At 42.4% G+C, this 10,930-nt stretch overlaps 1 pseudogene; it reads right to left on the bottom strand.

Moving 5' to 3' along the window:
- Positions 1 to 7,273: 7,273 nt before the first annotated feature.
- On the bottom strand, positions 7,274 to 7,818 carry LOC142427981 (PRELI domain-containing protein 1, mitochondrial pseudogene; annotated as a pseudogene).
- Between the last annotated feature and the right edge of the window lie 3,112 nt (positions 7,819 to 10,930).

Here is a 10,930-nt window from a genome sequence, read left to right as displayed (position 1 = left end):
ACAAGCGTATTTCTCACTCACTGCCTGCTTTTTATGAGTCCCACTGACAGTTCCCTAATAAATAATGCATTTCTAAATGTTTCTAAGCTTTTCTTCTTATTAATAATTCCAGGAGCTTTCCCATGGCTGAAGGGGTTTATTTGGTCACTGACTAGATTTTATTCTTGCCTAGTTCTCTACCTTTGAGCTTTCTCAGATTGGAAATGGAGGGCATTGCAAAGAAGCGAGTCATTGTAGGTGCTCAATAAATAGGGATTCACACACGCTACACATTCAACTGTAGATTATAGGCTTTTCTGCTGCTTTTTCCTTTGTTTCTCACATATTTCTCTATTCCACTCATTCCTCAACTCTGACTCTTTCGCTGTGGAAACAAAAGTAACCCTGTCATTCCACGGTGGTCCACTGTGGGGCCTGTCCTGTGGAGCATCATGCCCATGAAACATGTTCTAAAGCCTGAGGAAAGATTTTCTTTCTGGTGCTTGCCTCAAACAACTTTTCCCGATTTTCTTTGTCCCTGATGAGTAATTGGAGTGAATGTCTTGAGTTGATTGCTATGTCACTCTGTTAGTCTGGGTACTTTAGAGAAACAAATCCACAGAAACTCATGTATAAGAGAGTTTTATATAAAGGGTAAGTGCACATCAAGAAAACATCCCAACCCAGTGCTGCTCAAGCCTACCAGTCCAACATTAGCCCATTAACCCATATATCTGACACCAATCCACGAAGTCCTCTTCCATCTCACAGAACACACATAATGATGCTGCCTGCAGGAGGAAAGCTGAATCAGTGAGCATGTAAGCATCTCAGCACTGTCGGGAATCTCCACACAGCTGCTCTAGAACCCAGGGCTGCATTAGTGTGGGTCCATGGGGCTCCTCCTTGGAGATGTCTTACAGGAAGTAAGCCTTGCCAGCTGAAACAGGGGACTAGCTAAGGCAGCTGCACCCTGGCCTGACCATCACAAAGCAAGAGACCCAATAACTCGAAAGGCCAAGCTCCTGAAGTCATTTATCTCTCTGCCCTTCAACTAACCCCACATGTGTTTATCAGTCAGGTTGGCATGATCAACTTTAACTGTATCAGTTACCAAAAAAGCATTGACTCAATCTGGAAAACCCTGGTCAAGTGCAGGGAAAGGGGTGGCTTCACACAGTGACTCATTCTAGGCCATGTGTTGTGTTCCTTTGGTAACACTGATCAGGGATTCCCTCTCCACTTCTATGCTGAAGTAGCATTTCCTGCATCCCTGATATGCGCTTCTCTCTTTACTGCCATCACTGGACCCTACGCTGAGAGCAGACACAATTTCTTGGACAATAGAAGCCCCTGTGTGCTTTCTCTATTCCTCTCTTGTAACATTCTCTCGGTTTTCACCCTTACTTTATCCAAACACATCATCAATATTTCAGAACAAGGCTTTGGCTTAATTACATAGAATTTAATACCTGACTTAGCAGAGGAAAGTTACACAATAAATATCCTCTGATTAGTTGATTTGTTTGCATCTTATTTGCACTTTACCTTTTGTATGTTTTGTATCTTTCCTTTGTGTGCTTGTCAAGAATGTGCTTCCTCATGGGCGACTCATTCACAAGCCAGCAATTGTGACTTCAGGTTCTTTTGTATGCATGCTGATGATCAGAAGAGCCTTCTTATAGGAGGTGTTAATAAATGATGATGGTGCTACCAAAATGAAGTGGGGAAATTCAGCACGGATCCGTAAAGCAAATCCCTCTGTCTAGGAAAATTACACAGATCTCAGAGAATCGACTGCAGCATAGCGCATGATTTCTATCATGGGGTTTCTTTGTGCAGTTGTAAACTGGTTAGCACTGAAAATTGCTACATATGCTCAGCTTATGAAAAGGGGGGAGTAGTAAAACAAAAAGCTAATGGACCTTAATTCTAGGAAGTTTTTATCTGGAAAACAAAAATTATAATAACACTGTTTAGGGCACCAGTAAATTCACAAAAGCATGCAGTGTTTAGATTGTAAATGTCGTCCATGGCTCTTTCATGTTTCTTAATCTTTCCACCTCAGTGAACAGCAGTCCCATTCCAACTGTCAGCACCTATGTCTCTTTCTCTGGGCACTTCCTCTGGCCACTGCTCTCTACGTGTTTGGGCTGAAACAGCTCTCACATAGGTGCTAACCTACTTCCTAGAGGGTTCCTGCTGCCTTCACCGCTTGATTTTTATAGTGCTTCCAAGTTGTCATTGAGTCAACTCTAAATTGTGATGGCCCCATATGTGTCAGAGTGGAATTGTGGAGGAGAACAGAGAGGTCGAAGGGTACAGAGAACTGGGACTGTGTAGGAGGAGATTTCCATTTCTCACCATCCTCCTTGCGGCATTGCCAACTGCCACTGTGGTAATGTCACATACTGACATAAGTCTGATAAAACAGCAGTGAGGCCATGCTAAGTCCACCTAATGTGCCAGATAGATATAGATGATAAGAGTCCATCACCTACTCCCCCGCTCACTTTCTCATTCATATCTATGATGACTGCACACTGTTCTTAATTCTGTCCTTTTAATTTGGGAACTATAATTCAACCTCTTTCCTGCACAGTGCCCCTTTTAGCAAGAGTTGGACGGGCTTCCTGATTATCTTTTTATTTAACTTTTTATAGGTAACTTACCCTAGAAAAAGAGTTTAGCTTTGCCTGAAAGCATTTAGTTTTAGATAAAATTAGAACATCTTATTAAATTGTATTGACCTAAGATAGCTATAGGCTGTGTTGCTAAAATTATTATTAATAAAAGAATCACAGTCCCTAATAAGACTGGAGCAGCTAAAATACTGAGAGAAATGCCAACTGTTTAAATGTACAGAGAATCTGTGTTCTATTTTGTTCTATTTTTTTTTTCCTTTTGAAAGGTTTTGTTTTGTTTTGTTTTTCCTTTGGAGAGAAACTGGCCCTAAGCCCAGAGCTTGCTAACTACTGCTTCAAGTTGACACCATGCTAGACATTGGTGTCAATCTACTTGTTCATGCAGGGCACCCTATACTGGTGAGAATCACAGGTGCAAAGGACTCTGGGTGGAGGCTTGCACTGTCAGACTATACTGGCATCGGTTGTTGCTATGTGTTGTCAGCCAATTCCAACTCAGACTGGTTCTCGAGTGACCATAGGGTCGAAAGGTTGATTCTTGGTCAAAGCTATTGGGTGCTTTGCCTTTTCACATGCGTGGAAAACAGAAACAAAAGCAACACTGTGTGTATTTATTCCCATAACTCCCTCTCTCTCTCCACACATACTTGAAGAAGATGCAAATAATTCAATTATATTAAAGCCATAAACCACATCGTATGCACTACATTGTTTCATAGAACCTCAGAATCACAATGATTCTCTTCGACTCATGAAAACTAGCATGGAGGCAGAAGCTTGACCAGAATTGCTCCGTCTGTCTGATATACAGAGTCCCTCTATCACATCTCCATTCAGCTGCTTCTGGAACAGCCTAGCAGAGACAGCACAAGGGGAAGTTCCAAATGACTGAGCCAGTCTCTTTTCAAGGAGCCTCATTTGTCTTCCCCTGGCATCTAGACGTAGTCTTTGCTCTGCTCTTAGAGCCAAGTAGAGCACCTTCAAGTTTTCAAGTTATTTTCCTCCCAAGGCCTCTTTCCACTTTGAGAAAGTGACTTTGCCCATCTATTTCTTTTCCCTTCTGAAAGAACACATATTTGTATTGTTATCAACTTTTAGGGTTGCAACCACCACCACCATCAAAACGAATAGTGCCATTGAGTCAATGCCAGCTCATAGCAACCCTCTAGGACAGAGGAGAACTGACCTGGTGAGTTTCTGAGTCTGCAGCTCTTTATGGGAGTTGAAAGCTCCATCCTTGTCCCTTAGAATTGCTAGTGGTTCTGAAGTGCTGACATTGTAGTTAGAAGCCCAACGCATAACCCCAGCTCCTATTAAGCAAGGGGATATGTGTAAACAGTTTCTTTCACACATTTGGCATAGATTTACTCACTGTTACTTGATCTATTCTGACAGAGAGTGGCCCTACTCAGGGCTTCCATGGTTATACATCTTCATGGGAGCAGATATCTCAACTTTCTCCCTAGGAACAACTGGTTGGTTTGAACCATTGACCTTGTGGTTAATAGTCCAATGCTTGTCCACAGTGGGATCAGGACTCTTTGGAACAATACCAGAGTCTCCTCAAGTATTCTTTTCTATTGAATAAACATGCTTGCCTCCCTCGTCAATGGGAGAATTCCCTATACTAGGGACATCTCTGTAATGCAGCAACCAGAACGGACCATAATTGACCAGAACATGTGACTGCCAACACAGAGGGACACTCTTTGCAGTGTCCTCTGAGCACAGTGCTTGAAACTTCCCAGTCCTGGTAATATGAACTGCAGTTCTTCATTTGTGCTGCTGTTGTTTCTCAGTGTAAGGACAATACTGTATATTCATTTCGTAATACAGTTTTCATGTTGGATGTCATCCATCACTTCACCTGTGGTAAGCTGGCTCAATTTTTCATAGAGTTAGCTATTTATCTTGGATTATGTCAAAAGTAGATCCGATAAGCATGCTATCCATTTCAAGCACTTATTTCTAGTGATGTTTCATATAAATAGAACCTAGTGAAAAAGGATCGCGGCTGTTCTTGAGCTGCATTCGTCATGGTACTGACATCAGGATCTGTTCAGCTACCCCCAAATCAAATGCTTGGTTTACTACCGACGGTGCTTGAATGAAAAACAGTGAGAAGTGGAATGAATAGAGCTGGACGGTCGACAACATAGATTCACGTTAGGGCTGGACGAGAAGCCACGGCACTTTACTGAGGCCTAGGAAGAGCCCAGCCCTGCATAAACCAGTGGCCGTGGCATTCATGCTAACTCAGGCAGACGCCACATGGGTTAGAGTGGAACTTTGCTCCATAGAATTTTCATGGATGGTGTTTTCCCCTAAAATATATCACCAGAAATTTCTTCCGATATGCCTGGGACAATGAATCTTAGAAATACTCAACTACAGATTTTTAAAAATCAACAATTTTAATTGAAACAAAGAAGACAACAAATACTGTTAAGGACATGGACAGACTGAAACTCTCTGACGCTGCTATTGGGATTGTAACACGGTGCCCATACTGTGCAACATTGCATGGGGATTCAAAAAACTGAGAAAGGAATTACCAAATGACCCAGCAATCCATTTACTATTTATCGATCCTAGAGAAATATGAGTTACAACACCAAAAGACAGCTGCATACCCATATTCCTTGCAGCACCATTCGCAATAACAAAATGATGGAAACAGCCTAACTCTCCATCAATGGCTGAAAGAATAAATAACTTTCCTGCATCTACCGAATGTCAAAGTTATGATCGAGCTTTGAAACACTCAGGACATAGATCAGTGGTTCTCAACCTTCCTCGGCCACGACCCTTTAAGACAGATCCTCATGTTGTGGTGACCCCAACCATAAATTTATTTCCGTTGCTCCTGCATGACTGTAATTTTGCTACTGTTATGAATCTAGCAACCCCTGTGAAAGGGTTGTTCAACACTCAAAGGGGATGCAACTCACGGGTTGAGAACCACTGGCATAGATGAACCTAGAGGGCATTTTGATGAATGCAATCAGCCAATCAGAATCTGGCAGATTTGTACAAAATCACAATTGTAAAATGTCAAGAAAAAATTTCACACTAAAAGAAACATCCTTTTATGGTCACCAGGATGGGAGGGGAAATGAGAGGAAGGCACTTGTAGTAGTTACATAATCACCTGTAAACTTGAGAGTATTAAGAGAGAAGGGGTGGAGTTTAGCCAGTCAATCAAGTCACAGCCTGATGCTTTCTTTCCTTGTGGGCATGGGTTTCTCCTGGGTTTTCTGGGAACTTCATCTCTTTCTCCCTGGAGATGGACCACACAATTTCTCTCTGCTACACCTTCCTGTTGACAAGCCACATGGAGCCACGCGTATGGCAGCCAGAGCCCATGAACTGAAGGAACCACGTGGAGGTCCACACCAGTACTGAGATGCTTCCACTGCTACTGGATCCACAAGAATTTTCACCCAGCAGCCTGTTATCTTCCTGCTTTGGGCATCATTACGTGTGCTACATGAGTCTAAAGAGGAGTTTATGAACTAGTATTGGACAAAGGGCTAATATCAGAATTGTAGACTTGATCTTGACTGGGCTTGGATATTTTCTCAATATACTTTTTTTCTTTGATCTATAGCTCTTATACATATATGAGTGTCTCTGGATTTGTTTTTGCAGACAACCCAGACTAACGGAGCATTGATTAAAGGGTAGGTAACTATTAACTTGGATGAATGGGAAGGCAATATCCAAAAGAGAGGCATTGCAAAAATTATTGGAGGAAAAAGGGGGAAAGCTAGAAAGTTTGAAAGAGTTAAAGGAAATATATATACTGCTACATACACACTGTACAGTAACTGTGATACATTAATAGATATCTAGATAGACACACAAGGTCAACAAACATTGCTTAGAGTAGGTGTATACTCATGAATAGATTTTATACATGTATGCATAAACACATATATCCATTTTCAGGGAAATTATATATATATATATATATATATATATATATATATATATATATATATTTTCCAGGAGATATTTGTGTATGTGCATTAATTTTAGCCTCAAATATATCTATGCATGTACTGGAGCATGCCACTTGGAAGGCAAAGTTATGAAAGCTTCTTAGACATGACCAAACTTAATAGATGAAGTCGCTGGACCTGGGGTCTCCATAGGCACAGAGGACACTAAAGAAATTGGCATAACAGAGTTCACAAACACAGTGCTTTGCATCTCCCTGTGGTGAGTATTTCCATGAGGCAGTCTTTTTTTTTTTAATTGAATTCAACAAGTATTTATTGAGTGCTTCTTATGTGCTATGTATTGTTTCAGTACCTGGGACACATCAGAGAGCAAACAGATCTCTGCTCCTGTGGGGCTTACAGTCTAGTGTTCAAGACAACATCTCCTGGCCACTGTGAGCTGTGAGGGCAGGTCTGCACCTCTCTGTCTGTCCCTCAGCTGCCCACGGGGGAAATAAGCAGGCCTGGCACACACATGGGTGACGTGCTTGGTGTCCTGTAGTGCCAAATGGACACCCCCCGCCATGTCCCCAGACAGTACATAGGGGCTGGAAGTTGATTTTTAATTAAGAAAGCATACTGCAGGCTCGTCAGGGGGTGGAGCCAGATCGTCTTGTCAAGGGTGGGGGCAGGGGGCTGGGCTGGCTACACGAGCTGCTGCTGCTGCAGCAGCTGCTTCTTGGTGGCTGCTTTGCTGGCCAGGTCCTTGGCCTTCTCGGTAGCTGCCAGTGCCATCTCCTTTGCCTTTTCTGTGGCTTCCTTGGTTTCAACAAGCGTCTTAGAAGGGGCCTCACCTTGCAGCTGGACCAGGATGTATTCAAAGCCCTTCATAGTCTTGGTCACATTGCTTTTAAACCGGGCCAGACCAAATTCCATGAGCCAGGCATGGTTGATGTTCCAGGTGAAGGTGGTCATGGTCTGACTCTGTGGGTCCACAACGGAGTCCTTCAGGATGTACACCAAGTGAGCGACATTGGCAGGAAACAGTCACTCTACCCAGCGGGTCATCCTGTTGGTCTTGGTCAGGAGTCGCCTGGATAGGAGCTTCTGGTCAGGAGTCACCTCCAGGTGCACAATGTCTTCTGTCAGGACATGCTTGCTGTAGGGATTCGGGTACCGCTGCCAGATGCGGCGAACACTTGGTCCCAGGAACTCCGGAGGACGCTCTGGCCCAGGAAATACTTCACCATCATCCCTGCCAGAGAGGGCTCAGCACCCGCGCAGCACCAGGGGTGCGGAGCCCGGGAGCACGCGGAAGCCTGGCAGGGCTCGGCGCATGCCCACCAGCCCCTCAGGTCAGCGACCGCCACACTGTGCCCAACCAGCCGCCACCATGAGGTGTGGTCCGAGGCAGTCTTTCCATGAGGACAAAGTGAAGATTTGTAGGAAAGAGGGAGGAGTGGAAACAGATAACTGGGAAGAACTGGGATCCCGGCGGTGCATTGAGGGGACTGCAATGCATGGGACAAAACCCCATGTGCAAGCATCGTTGGGTGTGAAACTGGTGATTGGCTCTGAAGACCATCAACAAACTCATAACCCAAAAGCAAAAAAACAAAAAAAGAAAAACAAGGGATGTGATTAAAAACTGGCATCATGAGAAAGTTACCATTATCTTTATATCAACTTTCTATTATCCATTAGCAAATAAATGTCTATTGGCCCTGTGGTTTCTAGGCTGTCAATTCAGCACTTAAATTGATTTGCCTTTTTCTTTTTATAAGAAAAATATGTCTTGAAACAAAGGAAGCAATCAATTTCACCTCAGAGAAAGAGCTAAGGTCGCACCTTCTGGTTGGGTTATTCTTGCACATTATTTCTGAAAAGGGAATTGCAAAATTGTGCACTTAGGTGGTTAAAGACTTGTTCAGTGAGGGGCTCACACTCAAAGAGATATTTAACACTCTGCCTCCTGAGTAAAGCATTTTCAAAGAACTATGAGGAGTTCTGTCATTTGACCACCAGGGTTTAGAAAGAAAAAAACAAACACCTATAATGAATCTAGGGGAAATGGTGATTCATGACTATGCCCCAGAACCATCTTGCTGGGTCTATACTCTTTTCTATACATCATTTTTCTTTTAGTTTCTGTCATATAAATTAACGTATTCTGGGTTGAAGACTATAGTTTTCTTTTAACTCTGGTCATGGCGTCCCCTTCATGTCTAAGAGAGAGACACTAGTTACTGCTACATGACTGCTCTACTCTCAGTGGACCTGGTAATAATTTCTACAAAGTTCTCAAAATTGAAGGACATTCTTAAAAAGCATCAATTTAGTACGTAGATGCAATCTATTGGTTCAGTTATGAGATTTTTTTTATTTTTTAAAGATCATTTTATTGGGGGCTCTTACAACTCTTTTTTTAAATATCTTTTTTTTAAACATTTTATTAGGGGCTCACACAACTCTTATCACAATCCATACATATACATACATCAATTGTATAAAGCACATCCGCATATTCCCTGCCCCAATCATTCTCAAAGCATTTGCTCTCCACCCAAGCCCCCTGCATCAGGTCCTCTTTTTTTCCCCCTTTTTCCCCGCTCCTTCCTCCCTCATGTGCCCCCGATAATTTATACATTGTTATTTTGTCATATCTTGCCCTATCCGGAGTCTCCCTCCTCGCCCCTCCTTCCCTGCCGGCCATCTCCCAGGGAGGAGGTCACTTGTGGATCCTTGTAATCAGTTCCCCATCTCCAACCCACTCACCCTCTACTCTCCCAGCATCACCCCTCACACCCTTGGTCCTGAAGGTATCATCCACCCTGGATTGATGCTTCCTCCCCGCAACAACCGTGATCCGAATTCTACCTTGCAGGACTGGATAGGGCAGAGGTTGTACACTGGTGCATATGGGGGCTGGAGGCACACAGAGATTATTTTTTAAACATCGAGTTGCTATCCTTATAGTAGGTTGCCAGCTTTGATTTTCATCAGCAAGAGCTTCAAGTCATCTAGCTCTCAGCAAGCAATGTATATCATCTGGATGTCTAAGATTTTTAATAAGCCTTCCTCAATCCTAATGTCTCTAAGTTTTCATGTATTCCAGTATAAAAATTATTTGTTTGACATACAGATTGAATAAATATATTCAATTGAATAAGAATGATACACTGGTGAAACACAGCTGCCCTCATCACACACTCGTATCTCCTTGTTCTGTTGGAGTGACTGCCTTTTGAGCTATGTAGAGATTCCACAGGAGCACACTGCCTACTCTTCACAATGCCATTCACAGTTTGTTAGGTCCCACACAGTGAAATGCCTTTGCGTAGTCAAAAAAGCACAAATAAATATTTGGCTAATATTCTCTGTTCTCAGTCAAGATCCATCTGACATCAGCAGTGCCATATCTTCTTCTATACGTGACACGAATTACTAGAAGTTACCCATTAAGGTACTGCTGCAACTATTTTTGAACTAACTCCAACAAAATTTCTCTTTTAGGTCATGGTAATGATATTGTTAGGAAAGTGTTGCATTTTGACAAAGCCCCTTTCTTTGGAATGGGCATAAATATGGATCTCTTCCAGTCATTTGGCCAAGTAGTTGTCTTCCACATTTCTTGGCATAGAGGAGTGAGTGCTTCCAGTGCTTCCTTAGCTTGTTCAAACATTTCAGTTGTGATTCCATTAATCCGTGAAGCCTTGGTTTTTGCCTTCAGTGAAGCTTGGATGTCTTTCTTCAAAACCACGGATTCTTGATCTTATGCTACTTCTTGAATTCATGAAATGTTTGAACCATAATTGATATTTTGTACAGTAATTCTTTCAACTTCTGTTGTTTAGCTTTTTCACATTATAATTTTCCATTTGATTTCTCTATTCTATGTTCACTGGACAGTTCCAGCTCATTAAGTCGTCTATCCTTTGTGTCCAAAGTGTTAAATCTGTTCTTGAGATGTTCTCTAAATCAGATGGCTGAACCTTGAGCTGTATTTCGGCACTCAAGGAAATATGGTATATTTGAGAGTTGGCCCTGGTCTCATTTTGCCTGATTACATTGAGCTTCTGTATGATCTTTTCCAACAAATGTAGTATGGTGAAAGCATGTGCCTAACTGCTGTGTATGTTGTTGAGAAGAGATGTTTAGCAATGAAGAAATCATTGGTCTTGCAAAATTTTATCATGTAATTTTTTGGCCTGTCACCAAGGTGACATATTCCAACTACTGGTCTTGTGTTTTTTATTTTTTTATTTTCGATAGTCATAAGCCAATCACTGATAGATATCAGTACATCTTGATCCCATATTTGATCAATGATGGGAGGACCAAGCAAATGTGGAGTGCTTTGTC

This window comes from Tenrec ecaudatus, chromosome 15 (assembly GCF_050624435.1).
Source record: "Tenrec ecaudatus isolate mTenEca1 chromosome 15, mTenEca1.hap1, whole genome shotgun sequence".
NCBI lineage: Eukaryota > Metazoa > Chordata > Mammalia > Afrosoricida > Tenrecidae > Tenrec > Tenrec ecaudatus.
The sequence above is the reverse complement of the archived record's forward strand: the minus strand, read 5'-3'. Positions and strand labels throughout refer to the sequence as shown.